At 45.4% G+C, this 22456-nt stretch overlaps 1 protein-coding gene across 2 annotated transcripts in view; it reads right to left on the bottom strand.

The window, feature by feature from the left end:
* Positions 1-20341, bottom strand: part of LOC138681717 (uncharacterized) — a 74178-nt gene extending 53837 nt beyond the window's left edge. The window contains exon 1 of one of the 2 annotated variants that reach the window (XM_069769501.1): positions 20082-20341. The gene's annotated coding sequence lies outside the window, so the exon portion shown is untranslated. The remainder of the gene's footprint in view (positions 1-20081) is intronic. The other variant, XM_069769502.1, reaches the window with a different exon arrangement.
* Between the last annotated feature and the right edge of the window lie 2115 nt (positions 20342-22456).

The raw sequence follows: 22456 nt of genomic DNA, 5'->3' as shown, positions 1-22456 counted from the left end.
ACCAGCCGTTAGTGTATGCCTTACTTTGCATGCTGAAAGTCCAAGCCAGGTGGGCTGGACATGTGGTCAGAATGTCTGACAGCCGACTACCAAAACAACTGCTGTACGGAGAACTGTGCCAAGGAAAGCGAGCAGTTGGGGGCAGCGCTATAAAGACTGCCTTAAGGTGTCTCTCAAAAACCTGGAAGTCAACACCAATAAATGGGAAGAGCTTGCCCTGGATCGACCAGGTTGGCGGGGCAGGATCACCTCAGGAACACGTGCAGCTGAAGATAGGAAAATCTGTGACGCAAAAAGAAAGCGTGCGGTACGCAAGGCACAAGTAGAATCTGGTGTACTGACCACATCTGCTTCCTTATGTCAAGTATGTGGACGAACCTTCAGGGCCCGGATTGGACTCATCAGCCACCTCCGGACCCATAACTACTAATTCTCTTCTAACCCTGAAGTCATGGTCATCTTCGAAAACGAAGGACGAATATCATCATACTACGTGGGCAGTACTATATACTACATGGCTGCTATATACTACATGGCTGCTATATACTACGTGGGCAGTACTATATACTACATGGCTGCTATATACTACGTGGGCAGTACTATATACTACATGGCTGCTATATACTACGTGGGCAGTACTAGATACTACATGGCTGCTATATACTACGTGGACAGTACTATATACTACATGGCTGCTATATACTACGTGGGCAGTACTATATACTACATGGCTGCTATATTCTACGTGGGACTGGACAATATACTACGTGTCTGTGCTGTATACTACGTGGCTCTGTGCTGCATACTATGTCACTGTGCAATATACTATACGTGGCTTGGCAATATACTACGTGGCTGGGCAATATACTACTTGACTGGGCAATATACTACGTGGACATGCATATTCTAGAATACCCGATGCGTTAGAATCGAGCCACCATCTAGTGTCCTATAAAGGTCTGCTCTGTTCCTGATCTAAGGATCTCTGCTTTTAGCCGAGATGAGTCTGTGATGCACTTTAGGTACATGTTCAGTAGTGACCAATGCTGAATCGAAATTGGAGTCAGGACTAACGTAACTTCGACTATTAGGGCTAAGCCAGACGGCCGTATAACTCGTGTGATAATCGAATCCCACTGCACGGACTGGCCTGGCACCTCTCCTGATCATGATGTATTTCTATGCAGCTGTCAAGCTCAGATCAGGAGAGCCGACAGCCAGTAACATGTTTGCGATGCGATTCTCGCAAGAGAAATACAGAAGTCTGTCTCTGCCCTTAATTGGACTCATCAATTTCCCTGAGTAAGTGGTTTGGCTTAGGCCTCTTTCACACTTCTGTCGTTTGGCATCTGTCCCAATCCGTTGTTTTGGGCAAAAATCGGATCCTGCAAATGTGCTCGCAGGATGCGTTTTTTTCCCATAGACTAGCGACGGATCGTGACGAATGGCCACATGTCGCGTCCGTTGTGCGACGGATCCGTCGTGTTTTGGCGGAACATCGTCACAAAAATTGTTCCAAGTGAACGTTTTTTTGTCCGTTGTGGCCGAAACTCCGCCCCCTCCTCCCCGGACTGCAGAATGGGCAGCAGATGCGTCGAAAAACTTCATTCGCTGCTCACGTTGTGCAAAACTTCCACAACGTCCGTCGGTACATCGGCCCGACGCATTGTGACGGACCCGTACCGAAAGAAGTGTGAAAGCGGCCTTACAGACTCCACATCCCTGGTTAGGCCTTTGGTTGCCATAACCATGCATCAGAACCCTGCGCTTGTACAGCAGATGGAGGGGATTGGGTGACAGAAGAGCTCACTCCCTCCCTCTGTCAAACGCACAACAAGATAGATGCTACTGCGTAGGCACCACCACCACAGGCGCCATTTTGATTGAGTTGAAATTTTTTTTGTAACCCCACAATAGTATATGCAGTATGTAAAATAGGGGGCAGGGCACTGAGGGATAAGCAGAGCACCAAATAAAGACCACCCCCCCATAGGCCCCCTCGAAGCACGAGCATATAATTAATCGAAAACTACAAATAAAGATTAACCCCTTAATGACCAAGCCAATTTATACAATTCTGACCACTGTCGCTTTATGAGGTTATAGCTCTGGAACGCTTCAACGGATCCCACTGATTCGGAGAGTGTTTCTTTGTGACATATTGTACTTTATGATAGTGATAAAATGTCTTCGATATGACTGGCTTTTTTTTTTTTTTTTTATGAAAAACGGAATTTTCGCAAAAATGTTGCAATTTTCAAACTTTTTTGTGTACTTAACTATTTTCTGTGACACGACTATCTGATCTAACCCCTTTGAGACCAAGCCTGTTTTCACCTTAATGACCAGGCCAATTTTTACAGTTCTGACCACTGTCACTTTATGAGGTCATAACTCTGGAACACTTCAATGATTCCCATTGATTCTGAGAGATTGTTTTCTCGTGACATATTGTACTTTATGATAGCACAAAAATTTTTTTGATACAACTTGCATTTATTTGTGAAAAAATCTGAAATATGGAGAAAATTTCGCAATTTTTTAACTTTTCATTTTTATGCCCTTAAATCAGTCATGTCACACAAAATAGTGAATAAATAACATTTCCCACATGACTACTGTACAGCAGCACAATTTTGGAAACAATTTTTATTTTTTTTGCTAGGAAGTTATAATGATTAAGTTGACCATCGATTTCTCTTTTTTTTTAATTTAATCAAATATTTTTTTATTAAAATTATTTGTATAACCATATAATACAAAACAACAACACAACCATAAACGGGACCCAATCCCTCTTCTATCCCCCCACAACATGTCACCCTTTTAAAGATAACATATAAGATAAATATTTCACAGTTCTGTCCACAACACATTATAAAGGTACCTTCACACTCAGCGACGCTGCAGCGATACCGACAACGATGTCAATCGCTGCAGCGTCGCTGTTTGGTCGCTGGAGAGCTGTCACACAGACAGCTCTCCAGCGACCAACGATCCCGAGGTCCCCGGGTAACCAGGGTAAACATCGGGTTACTAAGCGCAGGGCCGCACTTAGTAACCCGATGTTTACCCTGGTTACCAGCGTAAAAGTAAAAAAAACAAACACTACATACTTACCTACCACTGTCTGTCCCCGGCGCTCAGCTTCTCTGCACTCCTCCTGCACTGACTGTGAGCACAGCGGCCGGAAAGCAGAGCGGCCGGCTGACCGACGCTCACAGCCAGTTCAGGAGGAGTGCAGAGAAGCTGAGCGCCGGGGACAGACAGCGGTAGGTAAGTATGTAGTGTTTGTTTTTTTTACTTTTACGCTGGTAACCAGGGTAAACATCGGGTTACTAAGCGTGGCCCTGCGCTTAGTAACCCGATGTTTACCCTGGTTACCAGTGAAGACATCGCTGGATCAGTGTTACACACGCCGATCCAGCGATGTCTGCAGGGAGTCCAGCGACGAAATAAAGTTCTGGACTTTCCTCAGCGACCAACGATCTCCCAGCAGGGGCCTGATCGTTCGTCGCTGTCACACAGAACGATTTCCTTAACGATATCGTTGCTACGTCACAAAAAGCAACGATATCGTTAACAATATCGTTATGTGTGAAGGTACCTTTAGTCTTGCACTATGAATAACTACTATCATAACAATAGTAATGGGGAATCCAGAACTTGGTTTGGCACATTTGTATACATGACTAAAGATGCCCAGTATGGCATATAGCATCTATCAAGCATTTAAACTGAATCTATACACAAATCAAAACAGATCTAGTCTAAATCTTTGCAGTTCTCTAGATACTAGGCCAGAGACATCAATCTATGGAGCCCATATTTTTTCAAATTTGGAGATGGCCTTCCTTTTCAAATACATATTTTGCTCTAGATTTAATAGCCAATTAATTTTATTTATAAATTCTCTTACTGAGGACGCCTGCTCTGATAACCATTGCTGGGCTATCAATTTCCAGGCCATATACAATGCCTACAAGTAGTATTCAACACCCTGCAGATTTAGCAGGTTTAATAAGATGCAAATAAGTTAGAGCCTTCAAACTTCAAACAAGAGCAGGATTTATTAACAGATGCATAAATCTTACAAACCAAAAAGTTTTGTTGCTCAGTTAAATTTTTATAAATTTTAAACATAAAAGTGTGGGTCAATTATTATTCAACCCCTAGGTTTAATATTTTGTGGAATAACCTTTGTTTGCAATTACAGCTAATAATCGTCTTTTATAAGACCTGATCAGGCCAGCACAGGTCTCTGGAGTTATCTTGGCCCACTCCTCCATGCAGATCTCCTCCAAGTTATCTAGGTTCTTTGGGTGTCTCATGTGGACTTTAATCTTAAGCTCCTTCCACAAGTTTTCAATTGGGTTAAGGTCAGGAGACTGAATAGGCCACTGCAACACCTTGATTTTTTGCCTCTTGAACCAGGCCTTCGTTTTCTTGGCTGTGTGCTTTGGGTCGTTGTCTTGTTGGAAGATGAAATGACGACCCATCTTAAGATCCTTGATGGAGGAGCGGAGGTTCTTGGCCAAAATCTCCAGGTAGGCCGTGCTATCCATCTTCCCATGGATGCGGACCAGATGGCCAGGCCCCTTGGCTGAGAAACAGCCCCACAGCATGATGCTGCCACCACCATGCTTGACTGTAGGGATGGTATTCTTGGGGTCGTATGCAGTGCCATCCAGTCTCCAAACGTCACGTGTGTGGTTGGCACCAAAGATCTCGATCTTGGTCTCATCAGACCAGAGAACCTTGAACCAGTCAGTCTCAGAGTCCTCCAAGTGATCATGAGCAAACTGTAGACGAGCCTTGACATGACGCTTTGAAAGTAAAGGTACCTTACGGGCTCGTCTGGAACGGAGACCATTGCGGTGGAGTACGTTACTTATGGTATTGACTGAAACCAATATCCCCACTGCCATGAGATCTTCCCGGAGCTCCTTCCTTGTTGTCCTTGGGTTAGCCTTGACTCTTCGGGCAAGCCTGGCCTCGGCACGGGAGGAAACTTTCAAAGGCTGTCCAGGCCTTGTTGAGAGAGCGACAGAACGCGAAACGTGCGTCCAGGGGAGCCACACCAGGAGGGGACACTCTATCTAGCAGATTTACTATGGGTAAGCCGGATCTAATATACGGTGCACTATAGGCACCATGCGTTTGTGCTTGTTGTATTAAAGAGAGACCGGTGGGACCCTGGAATGACAAATGATTTAAATATGCTAGTATAAGGGATGATATTAAGATACATGTGACATTTGAGATAGTGTTTATCCCTCCTTGTGTTCTGGCCATCACCATGTCTCCTTTTTATTATCTTCCTGTATGTGCGGAGTGTTTACAACACTCACTGCACCACCCATATTAGACATATGTGTCTGATGTTAATAATGGTGTTATTATTGTTATTACTTTTGATATAATTAATAAATAAACATTATACCTTTTTAATAACTATGGTTCTATGGATGTTTATGCTCCGTTTTTTGGTATTGATTCTTGCTTGGAGCAGTCCCAGTTGGATAACGCCTGTTGGGCGTATAGGGAGAGCTAATGGTATTTGCTCCTCATCACTTATTACCTCAGTGCTTCATGGTTTTGCTATTAAACGTGGAAGGCTAACAGTAGTTCCATAAGCCTTCCACTTCCGGATGATGCTCCCAACAGTGGAGACAGGTAGGCCCAACTCCTTGGAAAGGGTTTTGTACCCCTTGCCAGCCTTGTGACCCTCCACGATCTTGTCTCTGATGGCCTTGGAATGCTCCTTTGTCTTTCCCATGTTGACCATGTATGAGTGCTGTTCACAAGTTTGGGGATGGTCTTAAATTGTCAGAAAAGGCTGGAAAAAGAGATAATTAATCCAAACATGTGAAGCTCATTGTTCTTTGTGCCTGAACTACTTCTTAATACTTTAGGGGAACCAAACAGAATTCTGGTGGGTTGAGGGGTTGAATAATAAATGACCCTCTGAAAAGACTTTTCACAATTAAAAAAAAAAAAAAAAAAACAAAGAAATAACATTCTTTTTTGCTGCAGTGCATTTCACACTTCCAGGCTGATCCACAGTCCATATGTCACAATGCCAAGTTAATTCCAAATGTGTAAACCTGCTAAATCTGCAGGGGGTTGAATACTACTTGTAGGCACTGTATATCATGCTTACCACCACTATTTTGCCATGTTCGTCAGTGCTCAGATCTTCTATATATTCCAGTATACATACTAAGGCTGCCGTCACACTAGCAGTATTTGGTCAGTCTTTACATCAGTATTTCTCAGCCAAAACCAGGAGTGGGTGATAAATGCAGAAGTGGTGCATGTTTATATTATACTTTTCCTCTAAAATACTGACCAAATACTGCTAGTGTGACGGCAGCCTAATGGTGAGGGATCTGTATTGACTGAGTATATTCTATTAATGATCGCTAGTACATCCCTCCAAAAAGTATCCAAAGTGGAGCATGTCCACATCATATGAAGCATGTTAGCCAGGGATGCTTTACATCTAGCACATAGGGGGTCACGTCGAAACCCTATATTGTGGAGAAATTGGGGTATTCTATATGACTGGTGCAATACCTGTAAGTGGGAAAATCTATGGGATTAGCTCAGGGACAACTGTGGAACTCTTTCCAGTATTTCAGACTACAGCCCCTTCAATAGGGCCTATCATGCCCTCCCATTTTTCCTTTGACCGTATGGGGTGCTTTTCTAATACCAGGTCCAGCAGATAACTATAAAGTAATGAGATTAGTCCTCCAGAGTTATGTGAGCTGGCTATTCTCTGTATTACATCATTTTTGATCACTCCATTGTTTAGGATGGGACCCTCTGCCTGACATGCATGTCGTAACTGAAAATACTTATAAAACTCCGTGTTGGGTAGTCCATATTCATTCCGTATTTGTGAGAACTCCTTGAGTGTATTTCCCTCTAAAACATGTGTAATCTTTCTACTCCTTTTAGACTCCTTTTAGCATATGTTATAGATTGCCATATCATCCTTTGATACATAATTAGGATTTGGCTCGCCCTGCTATTTGCAGCTTGAATTGTGCACATTTTGGACTATATTTATCTATATTTTTATACTATATTTTAAATGTTTGTCACTACTGCTACTAAATAAAAACTGATTTTACATTATAATTATTCCCTGTCACTTTCTCATTGGTTCAACTTTTGTATTGAGAGCATTTTTTCTTTCCTTTTAGACTCCCAATTTTTAAACCCATCCAAATTATATAGATTAAGGAGCCATGGCGTTTCCCACAATGATGTAAACTGTGAAATTCCTTGTAGTTTCTTCTGTATTAACAGTATAGTTGGGGTTCTACAAAAGGATAACTTAACTTTGAGAGCCTCCAATGCTTCATGGATTCCGAGTGATTTAAAATGTGATTGGAGTAGTAAACGTTGAACTCCCCCTCCAGGGTCATCCCACCCACGAATTTGCTGGAGCTGAGCGGCCATATAACAAACCCACGGATTTGGGTCTGCAAGGCCACCCATTGTTTTATCTCTTTGTAGTTTCCAGTTTAATTCTTGGAGATTGTCTTCCCCAGATTAAGTCTCTGAACATCCAGTTAATTTTAAAGAAATATCTCTGGGGCAACCAAATTGGAGCATTATGTAATACATATAGCAATTGTGGCATCCAGATCATCTTGACCAAGTTGGTGCAACCCATAACCGACAGTGGTAGTTTAGACCACGTGTCCAGTTTGCATTTGAATCTCGGCAATATGGGGTTAAGGTTAAGTTTCTCATAGTCGGTTATTTTAGATGTTACATTAATACATAAATATTTAAACTCAGTGACCACTTGGAAGCCCAAATCAGTATAGTATGATGTATTAATGTTCTCATTATCCAGTGGAAGCAATACGGATTTAGTCCAATTAATCACCAAACCCAAATATTTCCCACACTTCTCAACTGTCTCCATAGCTACTGGTAATGTTGTGGAGACTTCAGCCAAAAATAATAAAGCATCGTCAGCATAAAGTGCAATTTTCTCCTCTATAATCCCTCTGCGAAATCCCACTACTCCAGGGTGCTTCCTAATAATCACAGCTAATGGTTCAATGCCAATGCAAACAGCAGGGGAGACAGAGGACAACCCTGTTGTGTACCCCTTTCCAATTCAAAGACTGTAGATGTCCAGTTACCCTTAATTATGCCAATGGCCTCTCATATAATAACTTGAAGTAATTTCAGCACCCATACCAAATTTTTCCAAAACTACCCATAAATATTCTCACTCAACATAGTCAAATGGGTTAGCATCGTCAAGCGAGCATATGACCCTATCTCCTGCATTATCCACTGGTAGCTGGAGATTAAGAAATAATCTATGGATATTAACGGCTGTAGACCTAGCGGGCATAAAGCCCGATTAATCACTGTGTATGACATTAGATATTATGTTATTTAACCTGGAGGCCAGAACTTTTAATAGATACTAAAAGATATAGGCCTATAGGAATCAGGAAGAAATGGATCCTTGCCCGGTTTGGGTATAACGACTGCTTCTCTCATTGATAGGGGCAGATTGCCTTCCTTAGCGGACTCCGGTAAGGTGCACAACAATTGAGGTAATAATGCATCCCCAAATTTCTTGTATAGTTCCACAAGGAACCCATCCAACCACGGTGATTTATTATTAGGGTGATTTATTATTGGCCATTGATGCTGTGGGCATTTGTAGCTCCTGTAATTGCAAGGGACTATTCAGCTATTTTTGATCTGCCTCAGAGATAGCTGGAAAATCAATTTCCTCCAGATAAGTCAGGATTTGTTCTCTGCTAACATGGATTTTGGTTCCGTATAAGTCCTGATAAAATTCCTTGAAAATATTTCAGATTTAATCGGGCTGATTAACCATTGCACCTTCCTTGTCTTTTAAAGCTCCTATTTGAGCTCTTGCGATCATAGCCAATAAATGCCCTGCCTTTTCCCCTTCTTCATAGAAAATATGACGTTTATTCTAGGCCTTCTCTGTAATGTGTGTTGAGTATGCCTTTTGCGCCTCTTCCCAAGTCATTAGGTCCTCCTCTGCACCTGATAAGACAAATTTATTTTCCGTGATTCTAAAGGTACCTTACACTGAGCAACTTTACAACGAGAACGACAGTGATCCGTGACGTTGCAGCGTCCTGGATAGCGATCTCGTTGTGTTTGACACGCTGCAGCGATCTGGATCCTGCTGTGACATCGCTGGTCGTAGCTGAAAGTCCAGAACTTTATTTGGTCGTCAGGTCGGCGTGATTCATCATGTTTGACAGCAAAAGCAACGATGCCTGCAATGTTTTTTCACGGAGCTAACAACCAGCGAGAACGATAATTACGTCACTGGATCGCTCCTGCATCGTTCTGGAGTTGCTGTGTTTGACATCTCTACAGCGACCTAAAAAGCGACGCTGCAGCGATCTAGTTTAGGTCGGATCGTTGTCTATATCGCTGGAGCGTCGCTAAATGTGACGGTACCTTAAGGCTATGTGCACACATTGTGGATTTCCTGAGGATCTGCAGCATTTTTTTCCACGCAGAAAAGCTGCAGAACCGCAAGTGATTTACAGTACAATGTAAATCAATGGGGTAAAAAAATGCTGTACAAATGGTGTGGAAAATTCTGCACGGAATCCGCAGCCGATTAAAAAAAAGGACCATGTCACTTCTTTGTGCCTTTCTGCAGCGTTTCTGCACGCAGGAAAAACACACAAAATCCGCATAAAAAACGAGCAGATGTTGACCTGCGTTTTCTGCCAAGAGATGCAGAATCCGCACAGAAAATTTCACAGGCAAATCCGCAACGTGTGCACATACCCTAACCCTATCCTCCAAGAATTCCCCAAATTGATTAGTTTTAGTCTTGGATCTATTTATGGCTTGTATCAAAACTCCCCTCAGGCAGGCCTTCATAGCGTTCCATAGTGAATTCTGCACCACAGTGCCATTATCTTCTGTAAAATAGTTCTGAAGTGCTGATGTGATCAAGTTTGTGTCTATAATTTGCAACCAAAAGGGATTCATGGACTACCTAGTAAGGGTAGTTTCCAGTCTGGGCAGGAGACAGAGTTTCAGCATCAGAGGCCAATGATCTGACAATACTCTGGGCAAGTACTCCACCTTTTCCACTAGAGGGAGAATATTCTCTGTTCCCAATGCCAAGTCTATGCGTGAGAGTGTATTATGTGATTTAGAGTAGCAGGAGAACTGTTGTATTTTGGGATATTTGAGACGCCATGTATCAGTCAATGATAACTAACAGGAGGTCCCCAAACTTGGTTATGAGGGTGCCCTCGGCAGCTGTGCCTGATCTGAATCTATGCCAGTATGGGTGTATAATATTATTAAAATCTTCCATGCATAACACAGGGACCCCAGGTACTTTGTCTATAATCGACGTAATCTCCTTCATTATGGAATTATTATAGGGTGGTGGGATATATACTGCCACAAGTAGGATTTCTGTTGCAAATATTCTACAATGAGTGGCACTGAATCTTCCCTCCCCATCAGTGATTTCTCATTTTTACAAAAAAATTTGCAAAACCATTTTTTTAGGGACCACCTCACACCTGAAGTGACTAAGGGGTCTATATGACAGAAAATACCCAAAAATGACAACATTCTAAAAACTGCCCCCCTCAAGGTGCTCAAAACCACATTCAAGAAGTTTATTAAGGCCCCTTTCACACATCAGTTTTTTGCCATCAGTCGCAATCTGTCGAATTTTGAAAAAAAAAACCGGATCCGGCGACTGATGCCACTGGATCGGTTTTTTTTTCTCATAGACTTGAATTAGCGACGGATGGCCTCACATTTCATCTGTCATTTGCCGAATCCGTTGAAAATTGTTTGCCCGGCGGCCGGAGACAAAAGGACAAAGTAACGTTTTTTGTGTATGTAGAAAAAATGGACAGTGACAGATCCATCGCCGTCCGTCATTTGCTAGAATGGAAGTCTATGGTGCCGGATCCGTCAAATGACGGAATCCGGCGACGGATTCAGTTTTTTAACTGAGCATGCTCCGATCCAATTAGCAAGATCCGCTAGTCGGATCCCTCCAAAAAACAGATCGGTCACATCAGTTTTTCACAATCTGCAATGGATACGTCGAGCCAACGGATTGTGACTGATGGCAAAAAACTGATGCGTGAAAGGGGCCTAAGCCTTCAGGTGCTTCACAGGAATTTTTGGAATGTGAAAGGAAAACAAACATTTACTTTTCTTTCCCAAATTTTCCCTTTAGACCTATTTTTTTTTTTTTACTTTCACAAGGGTAACAAGAGAAAATGAACCATTTTGTTGTGCAATTTCTCCTGAGCATGCCGATACACCATATGTGAAACGGGGAAATCCCATAGGGGGAAATGTTGTGTTTTTTGCACACAGCAGGGCTCGGAAGGGAAGGAGCGCCATTTCACTTCTTGAATGTAAAATATGCTGGAATAATTAGCGGTTGCCATGTCGCGTTTGGAGAGCCCCTGATGTGCCTAAACAGGGGAAACCTCCAACGTGACACCATTTTGGAAATTAGACCCCTTTGCAAACTTATCTAGATGTGTATTGAGCACCTTGAACCCCCAGGTGCTTCACAGAAGTTTACAACGTTAAGCTGCGAAAATAAAATTTTTTTTAATTTTTCCCCACAAAAATCTTTTTTAACTACAAATTTTGGATTTTCACAAGGGCAAAAGGAGAAAATGGGCCCCAAAGTTTGATGAGCAATTCGTCCTGAGTTCACCGATACCCCATATGTGGCCGAAAACTACTTTTGAGGCACAGTGCAAAGCTCAGAAGGGAAGTAGCTCCATATAACAGTGCAGATTTTGCTGCACTTGTTTGAGGGTGCCATGTTACACTGACAGAGCCCCTGAAATGCCAACACAGCAGAATCCCCATAAGTACCGTAACCCCATTTTACTAATTAGACCTCTCAATGAATTCATCTAGGGTTGCAGTGATTATACTGACACCACAGGTGTGTCACAAACTTTTAAACCATTGGGAAGTGAAGAAAAAATAATTTACATTTTTACCACCAAGATTGTGCGTTAGTCCCAAGTTTTACATTTTCACACTGGGAAATGGGTACAAATGGCACCAGAATGTGTCCAACAATTTCTGCTGAATGTAGAAGTACCCCATATGTAGCTGTACAGTACTACTTAGCCATAAGGAGAGACTTGGTAGGGACGGAGCGCTATTTGCCTCCTGGAACGCAGATTTTCCTAGAATAGTTTGTGGATTTCATATAAAGTGTTAGAAAAGCAGAATCCTCCCTCAAGTGACCCCATTTTGGAAATTATAACCCTTTGGGAATTTATCTACAGGTGTAGTGACAATTTTGTCTCCATTGGTGTTTTCCAAAAACAGGCAGCAGTAGATGATGCTGAGTGAAAAATACAAACGACCGCTGTAGTGACCAGTATGTTGCATTCACCAGTACATTATGCCCAGCTCATGCTTCTGGAGAGACGCACCCGTAAGTTAGGCGAGCTCTCATCACTACAGAAATGCCAAACATGTGAGCGCTAAATATTGTTTGGGCACACTGGGGCTCAGAAGGGAGTGAGGGATTTGGGAGCGAAGAGTTTGCTGAATTTCTTTTGGTGGGTGAGCCATTTCGCTTTTCTAGAGTCTTTGTGCCACAAGTAACGTAGAAGCCCCTATATTTCCATTAACAGATGACAGATCTGAGAGGGACTAGCTTTATTTGTGGATTGAGTAGTAGCTTTTATTGGAAAAATTTTACATAACGCTTGGGATTAGGGTTGAGCGACTATTACTTTTTTAGGGTCGAGTCAGGTTTTGCGAAACCCGACTATCTCTAAAGTCAAGTGAAATCGGCCGATTATGGCGAAAAGTCGGGGATCGACCGAAACACGAAACACAATGCAAAGTCAATGGGTAATTAATTTTTTTTTTTTCTTCTCTCTCTCTCCACTGCGCTTAGTAACCCGATGTTTACCCTGGTTACCAGTGACATCGCTGAATCGGCGTCACACACGACGATTCAGCGATGTCAGCGGGAGATCCAGCGACAAAATAAAGTGCTGGACTTTCCCCAGCGACCAACGATCTCCCAGCAGGGGCCTGATCGTTGGTCGCTGTCACACATAACGATTTAGTTAACGATATCGTTGCTACGTCACAAAAAGCAACGATATCGTTAACGATATCGTTCAGTGTGACGGTACCTTTACTGTGATGTGTGAAGAATTGGTTTTATTTTTTATGCGATTCCTCATGCAGCATCAGTGAGTAGGCGACTTTATTCTTCGGGTTGGTGCGATACCAGATTTATATCAGGTTTTTATGTCACACTAAAAGATGCTTTTTTATTGAGAAAACTATTTTTTGCATCACCATATTGTGAGAGCTATAATTTTTTTCATATTTCGGCTGACAGTCATGTGAGGGCTCGTTTTTTGCGGGACAAACTGACTTTTTTATTGGTACCATTTTCAGGCACATGACATTTTTTGATAGCTTTCTATTCCGATTCCTGGAAGACAGAATGAAAAAGATGCGCACCTTGAGGAAGGTACCAAACCGAAAGGCGCATCGGGGTGGATCGGTGTCCCTACGTTACTTACCAGCAGCATTAGGTGATGTGCATGCTTCTGTATTCTCTTATATATTTGTGGCTACTGTATTGATCACCGTATGATTATTTATTGCACTTTACAGCTCACCTATATGAGTCTATTTGTATATATAGGGACTACCGTACCTTGGGCTCCAATATGTTGCTGATGGCTTCCTTTGTCATCTTTTAGCCCTGCTTGGCACCGCTTGTCTGCTTGTTTTGTGTTTAAATAAATAAAATATTGTTTGTTTTGGATTCTATGACTGCATGGTGATCTTTTCCTGTTCATATTAAAAAAAGAGAAATTAATGGAAAATCTGACCTTTTTTTGTGATCGCCGTTATTCGATTACTGATAAAAACCGACCCGAATCACGTTCTCAGGTGTCTCGATAGTCGAGACCCCAGTGATATTCTGACGCTGGGGGGCGCTATACACTTATTTCTCAGCGTCGTTAAAAAGTGACACTGAGGAATAAGTACTCTTAACTGCCGCTGTTAAAAGGCGTATCAACGGGCGTTAAGAGGTTAAACAACTACAACACGGATTTCATCAACTCAGGCATAATTTTAATCAGTATAATGGTGCCAACCTGACACTGTATTTACTGAGAACAATCCTGCCAATGGGTTCGCTTTAAGAACATATATTTGTTGGGAGAACCGTTGGAGTCTCTACATTGGGGTCCACAACCTTCAAGTTATGCCACTGGTCTCTCCACTGTCACATGCCGAATCTCTGGTCTCTTCACTAAAGGCCAGGACTAATGGTTGCTTTCAGTCTTTGGAGGTCACTGCATGTTGTAAAGTCTCTACATCAAAAGGTATGCAGCGACCTCCGAGTCCTGGATGCAGGTGGAAGGCCTGGCCCATAGTGAAGAAGCCGGAGATGTGGTGCGTGGATACAGAAAGAAAGGGACAGGAGAGGAAGGTGAGCAATGAGGTTAGAATTAGCTTTTTTGTTTGTTTGTTTTAACATTTGCTGGCCCTGTAAGTTTCTGTAGGTTTAAAGGGAACCTGTCACCCCGTTTTTTCAATATGAGATAAAAATACCGTTAAATAGGGCCTGAGCTGTGCTTTACAATAGTGTATTTTTTGCCCCCTGATTCCCCACCTATGCTTCCGAAATATTTTACTAAAGTTGCCGTTTTCGCCTGTCAATCACACATTTTTTTTTTGTAATGAACAAATCCTCAATATGTTAAGTGCTGCCACATAGACATTCATCTTTACTCTTGATCTAATTACTGCATTGATGGGAGGCAAGAGATAGGAATCAAGTCCTTTATAATGATTTGCTGTTAGGCCATCCCTTCACACATTTCACAAAAGAATAGCTTATATGGTCAGGTTGACACAGGACACCACACATGCTGCTATTTCTACACAATTTTTCTCTACAATCGAGAAAAACGGTGTTAATATTCTGAATCAGGCTCTGGTCAGCGTGGCATCAGTTTTTCTCGGATATGGAGAGAAAAAAAAAAAAGTTTCTCCACCTTCTCCATTCTGTCACTTCATGAAAATCGAAGCACACTCGGATGTCAACTAAAGTCTGTTTTTTTTCATGAAGCCATGGACTGACATTTGAGTCAAAATTGGACATGTCATTGATTTTTTCCTGGAATCACGCAGTACGAGGAAGAAAAAAAATTGGACTTGTGCAGAGCCCCATAGAATATGATAGGTACAAGAGCTATTCATGAAATCCACAGCTAGCACTTGTCCGAGAAAATCAGTCATGTGCACAAACCCTAAGGGTGTGTTTCCACGTGGCGTATTACATCAGAATTTGCTGCGGATTGGACGCTGCATACAGCCGCAGCGTCAAGATGTTATAGCATAGTGGATGGGACTTTATGAAATCCTGTCTCCACTATGTGCGCACAGTCGCATCCGGTGGCCCTGCGTATCCGGACATGTGGCGTGTCTTTCTAGACCGCAGTATGTCTATCTTGCAGAGACGCTCTGTCTCCGCAAGATAAATAACCCAGTCTATGGATAGGATGTGGTGATTCTGCATGTGTTCAATGAATCACCGCGCGTACAAAGAGGGGCGGCGCTTTGGGTGGAGAGAGTTATCCACTGCATCCAAAGCGCAGCCATTACGCCCGGTGGAAACATAGCCAAATAGTGAACAAATCCAGCTACTTGATGTATGTATTGAATGGGCATGTAACATGCATTGGGGAGTCTTGCTTGCTTTCCATCAATGTATGCACCAGACAGGCATAGCTCGCACCACAGAAAATCTGAGAAATGCTTTGTAACTACATTTCCTAACATAAAATAAATGAAAAGCACTATAGCGTACAAACAGCATATAGGACAAAAAGCCCTTCCAAAAGGAAACAGTCTCTGAAATCAATAGACTTGCATATGATGATCTGCCTTCCAGAACTGTTCGTGGATCTGCACACACAGTGGATGTTCCTACAAGCATCCATAAGCTGAAAATGCAAGGCAGACTGCAACACGCAGAAAGTTCTGCACTTGTCCAAATGATAGTTTTGCTGGCAAAGTGAATTTCTGCAAATTCTTAGAAGATAAAGTGGACAGTGGTAGAAATTTCTGCAAGAAAATCTGCTGTGGGTGAATGCTCCAGATCTCAGCAACAATGCCTGCAGATTTCACCTCTGGATTTTACTCTGCAAAGGAAGAAATGTACTGCAAATCTGCAGTGAAATGCAATAGGGAACAGTCCAGTGTGGACAGGAGGAAAGTGGCTGAAAGGCAGATCTGCCTATTCTAGAAGTATGCGAAGCATGGCATCTGATGGCCCCTGGGTATGACCACCTCCCATTGCTCCCAGTGACAGCTGGAAAGGGTGCTTATGACCCCTCATCCTGGAACCAGTTGTCCCTCTGCTATGACCAGGATATAGTGACCACTGCACCAGGCCCTGCACCCTGACCAGATACAAAGGGGGACCAAGCAGCTCTTATGGCCCCTCACCCTGGTATCACTTGTCCCTCTGCTATGGCCAGGATCTAGTGACCACTGCACCAGGCCCTGCACCCTGACCAGATACAAAGGGGGACCAAGCAGCTCTTATGGCCCCTCACCCTGGTATCACTTGTCCCTCTGCTATGGCCAGGATCTAGTGACCACTGCACCAGGCCCTGCACCCTGACCAGATACAAAGGGGGACCAAGCAGCTCTTATGGTATCACTTGTCCCTCTGCTATGGCCAGGATCTAGTGACCACTGCACCAGGCCCTGCACCCTGACCAGATACAAAGGGGGACCAAGCAGCTCTTATGGCCCCTCACCCTGGTATCACTTGTCCCTCTGCTATGGCCAGGATCTAGTGACCACTGCACCAGGCCCTGCACCCTGACCAGATACAAAGGGGGCCAAGCAGCTCTTATGGCCCCTCACCCTGGTATCACTTGTCCCTCTGCTATGGCCAGTATCTAGTGACCACTGCACCAGGCCCTGCACCCTGACCAGATACAAAGGGGACCAAGCAGCTCTTATGGCCCCTCACCCTGGTATCACTTGTCCCTCTGCTATGGCCAGGATCTAGTGACCACTGCACCAGGCCCTGCACCCTGACCAGATACAAAGGGGGACCAAGCAGCTCTTATGGCCCCTCACCCTGGTATCACTTGTCCCTCTGCTATGGCCAGGATATAGTGACCACTGCACCAGGCCCTGCACCCTGACCAGATACAAAGGGGGACCAAGCAGCTCTTATGGCCCCTCACCCTGGTATCACTCGTCCCTCTGCTATGGCCAGGATCTAGTGACCACTGCACCAGGCCCTGCGCCCTGACCAGATACAAAGGGGGACCAAGCAGCTCTTATGGCCCCTCACCCTGGTATCACTTGTCCCTCTGCTATGGCCAGGATCTAGTGACCACTGCACCAGGCCCTGCACCCTGACCAGATACAAAGGGGGACCAAGCAGCTCTTATGGCCCCTCACCCTGGTATCACTTGTCCCTCTGCTATGGCCAGGATCTAGTGACCACTGCACCAGGCCCTGCACCCTGACCAGATACAAAGGGGGACCAAGCAGCTCTTATGGCCCCTCACCCTGGTATCACTTGTCCCTCTGCTATGGCCAGGATCTAGTGACCACTGCACCAGGCCCTGCACCCTGACCAGATACAAAGGGGGACCAAGCAGCTCTTATGGCCCCTCACCCTGGTATCACTTGTCCCTCTGCTATGGCCAGGATCTAGTGACCACTGCACCAGGCCCTGCGCCCTGACCAGATACAAAGGGGGACCAAGCAGCTCTTATGGCCCCTCACCCTGGTATCACTTGTCCCTCTGCTATGGCCAGGATCTAGTGACCACTGCACCAGGCCCTGCACCCTGACCAGATACAAAGGGGGACCAAGCAGCTCTTATGGCCCCTCACCCTGGTATCACTTGTCCCTCTGCTATGGCCAGGATCTAGTGACCACTGCACCAGGCCCTGCGCCCTGACCAGATACAAAGGGGGACCAAGCAGCGCTTATGGCCCCTCACCCTGGTATCACTCGTCCCTCTGCTATGGCCAGGATCTAGTGACCACTGCACCAGGCCCTGCGCCCTGACCAGATACAAAGGGGGACCAAGCAGCGCTTATGGCCCCTCACCCTGGTATCACTCGTCCCTCTGCTATGGCCAGGATCTAGTGACCACTGCACCAGGCCCTGCGCCCTGACCAGATACAAAGGGGGACCAAGCAGCGCTTATGGCCCCTCACCCTGGTATCACTTGTCCCTCTGCTATGGCCAGGATCTAGTGACCACTGCACCAGGCCCTGCGCCCTGACCAGATACAAAGGGGGACCAAGCAGCGCTTATGGCCCCTCACCCTGGTATCACTTGTCCCTCTGCTATGGCCAGGATCTAGTGACCACTGCACCAGGCCCTGCGCCCTGACCAGATACAAAGGGGGACCAAGCAGCGCTTATGGCCCCTCACCCTGGTATCACTTGTCCCTCTGCTATGGCCAGGATCTAGTGACCACTGCACCAGGCCCTGCGCCCTGACCAGATACAAAGGGGGACCAAGCAGCGCTTATGGCCCCTCACCCTGGTATCACTCGTCCCTCTGCTATGGCCAGGATCTAGTGACCACTGCACCAGGCCCTGCACCCTGACCAGATACAAAGGGGGACCAAGCAGCTCTTATGGCCCCTCACCCTGGTATCACTTGTCCCTCTGCTATGGCCAGGATCTAGTGACCACTGCACCAGGCCCTGCACCCTGACCAGATACAAAGGGGGACCAAGCAGCGCTTATGGCCCCTCACCCTGGTATCACTTGTCCCTCTGCTATGGCCAGGATCTAGTGACCACTGCACCAGGCCCTGCGCCCTGACCAGATACAAAGGGGGACCAAGCAGCGCTTATGGCCCCTCACCCTGGTATCACTCGTCCCTCTGCTATGGCCAGGATCTAGTGACCACTGCACCAGGCCCTGCGCCCTGACCAGATACAAAGGGGGACCAAGCAGCGCTTATGGCCCCTCACCCTGGTATCACTCGTCCCTCTGCTATGGCCAGGATCTAGTGACCACTGCACCAGGCCCTGCGCCCTGACCAGATACAAAGGGGGACCAAGCAGCGCTTATGGCCCCTCACCCTGGTATCACTTGTCCCTCTGCTATGGCCAGGATCTAGTGACCACTGCACCAGGCCCTGCGCCCTGACCAGATACAAAGGGGGACCAAGCAGCGCTTATGGCCCCTCACCCTGGTATCACTTGTCCCTCTGCTATGGCCAGGATCTAGTGACCACTGCACCAGGCCCTGCGCCCTGACCAGATACAAAGGGGGACCAAGCAGCGCTTATGGCCCCTCACCCTGGTATCACTTGTCCCTCTGCTATGGCCAGGATCTAGTGACCACTGCACCAGGCCCTGCGCCCTGACCAGATACAAAGGGGGACCAAGCAGCTCTTATGGCCCCTCACCCTGGTATCACTTGTCCCTCTGCTATGGCCAGGATCTAGTGACCACTGCACCAGGCCCTGCGCCCTGACCAGATACAAAGGGGGACCAAGCAGCGCTTATGGCCCCTCACCCTGGTATCACTTGTCCCTCTGCTATGGCCAGGATCTAGTGACCACTGCACCAGGCCCTGCGCCCTGACCAGATACAAAGGGGGACCAAGCAGCGCTTATGGCCCCTCACCCTGGTATCACTCGTCCCTCTGCTATGGCCAGGATATAGTGACCACTGCACCAGGCACTGGGACATGCACCGAGGAAGGTCTGTTCCCTTGCCGGGCACTATGTGATGGGCAGAGGTCCAGCCCCGCGCCCTCAAACTTCCCACACACACCATTGTGGGCAGTGAGGCGGACATGGCTCACGTTTCCTACAACTATGCCCACATAACCGGACACATCTGCCAGCCAAACTTCCCCGAGGAAACTTCCCACTAGTGCCAAGCTGCTGTGCCGCCCAGCGCTCGCCCTCGCCAGTCTCATGTTAGCATCACCCCCACCTCCAAATCTTTTACTCCATTTTGTTTTCCCTCATACCTCGTACTGGTGATCCTCTCACAACTAGCCACTCAGCCATGTGACCCCGCCCCCGGCAGTCACGGGTTCTCCGGGTCATGGCTGAAGGGGCTGGCTCGGACGCATCTCTCGGCGCTCCCCACTCTCCACACAAGCGGTGACATTGTGAGTGGCCATGATACACGGTGGCGTGTGAGGACGGCGCCGTGCTCCTCCCAGGCACAGGGAAGCCCTGGACTAGCGCGCACACGCACGGCCCATGCCGCTGCCTTTCTCCCTCTGACGTCATTACTAGCAGCCACTGGTGTCATCTCCCTGCTTCACGCGACGGTTCGGTTGAGCCTAGACTGTATGGGCTCCTTCCTGGTTTCCTGACTGCAGCCCATACACTCTAGCCGGCTCACTGTGAAGATGCTAGACTGTGTGGGCTCCTTCCAGGTATATATTCTTGAACATAGCAGACTTTTTGGGCTGCTGCCTGGCCCTGACTGCAGCCCATACATGACACTAGAATGTATGTGCTCCTTCAAGGTATAAATTATTAAAGCCAGCAGAATATATGGGCTCCTGCCAGGTCCTGACTGCAGCCCATACAGTGTAGCCAGCTCACTGGTGAAGACACTAGACTATGGGCTCCTGTCAGGTATTATTGTAGATATAGACTGTACGGGCTCCTGTCAGGTATATATTATTGTAGCTATAGACTGTAAGGACTCCTGTCAGGTATATATTATTGTAGATACAGACTGTACGGGCTCCTGTCAGGTATAATTGTAGATATAGACTGTATGTGCTCCTGTCAGGTATATATTATTGTAGATACAGACTGTACGGGCTCCTGTCAGGTATATATTATTGTAGATACAGACTGTATGTGCTCCTGTCAGGTATATATTATTGTAGATACAGACTGTACGGGCTCCTGTCAGGTATATAGTATGGTAGATATAGACTGTACGGGCTCCTGTCAGGTATAATTGTAGATACAGACTGTATGTGCTCCTGTCAGGTATATATTATTGTAGATATAGACTGTACGGACTCCTGTCAGGTATATATTATTGTAGATACAGACTGTACGGGCTCCTGTCAGGTATAATTGTAGATATAGACTGTATGTGCTCCTGTCAGGTATATATTATTGTAGATACAGACTGTACGGGCTCCTGTCAGGTATATATTATTGTAGATACAGACTGTATGTGCTCCTGTCAGGTATATAGTATTGTAGATATAGACTGTACGGGCTCCTGTCAGGTATATATTATTGTAGATACAGACTGTACGGGCTCCTGTCAGGTATATAGTATGGTAGATATAGACTGTACGGGCTCCTGTCAGGTATATAGTATTGTAGATACAGACTGTACGGGCTCCTGTCAGGTATATAGTATGGTAGATATAGACTGTACGGGCTCCTGTCAGGTATATATTATTGTAGATACAGACTGTACGGGCTCCTGTCAGGTATATAGTATGGTAGATATAGACTGTACGGGCTCCTGTCAGGTATATATTATTGTAGATACAGACTGTATGTGCTCCTGTCAGGTATATAGTATTGTAGATACAGACTGTATGGGCTCCTGTCAGGTATATATTATTGTAGATACAGACTGTACGGGCTCCTGTCAGGTATATATTATTGTAGATACAGACTGTACGGGCTCCTGTCAGGTATATAGTATGGTAGATATAGACTGTACGGGCTCCTGTCAGGTATATATTATGGTAGATACAGACTGTACGGGCTCCTGTCAGGTATATAGTATGGTAGATATAGACTGTACGGGCTCCTGTCAGGTATATATTATTGTAGATACAGACTGTATGTGCTCCTGTCAGGTATATAGTATTGTAGATACAGACTGTACGGGCTCCTGTCAGGTATATATTATTGTAGATACAGACTGTACGGGCTCCTGTCAGGTATATATTATTGTAGATACAGACTGTACGGGCTCCTGTCAGGTATATAGTATGGTAGATATAGACTGTACGGGCTCCTGTCAGGTATATATTATTGTAGATACAGACTGTATGTGCTCCTGTCAGGTATATATTATTGTAGATACAGACTGTATGGGCTCCTGTCAGGTATATATTATTGTAGATACAGACTGTATGGGCTCCTGTCAGGTATAATTGTAGATATAGAATGTATGGGCTCCCTGTCAGGTATATATTATTGTAGACTAGATGGTGGCCCGATTCTAACGCATCGGGTATTCTAGAACATGCATGTCCACGTAGTATATTGGCCAGCCACGTAGTGTATTGGCCAGCCACGTAGTATATTGCACAGCGACGTAGTATACAGCACAGAGCCACGTAGTATATTGCCCAGCCACGTAATATACAGCACAGAGCATATTACCCAGCCACGTAGTATATTG

Source organism: Ranitomeya imitator, chromosome 5 (genome assembly GCF_032444005.1).
Source record: "Ranitomeya imitator isolate aRanImi1 chromosome 5, aRanImi1.pri, whole genome shotgun sequence".
NCBI classification, from domain to species: Eukaryota; Metazoa; Chordata; class Amphibia; order Anura; family Dendrobatidae; genus Ranitomeya; species Ranitomeya imitator.
The sequence above is the reverse complement of the archived record's forward strand: the minus strand, read 5'-3'. Positions and strand labels throughout refer to the sequence as shown.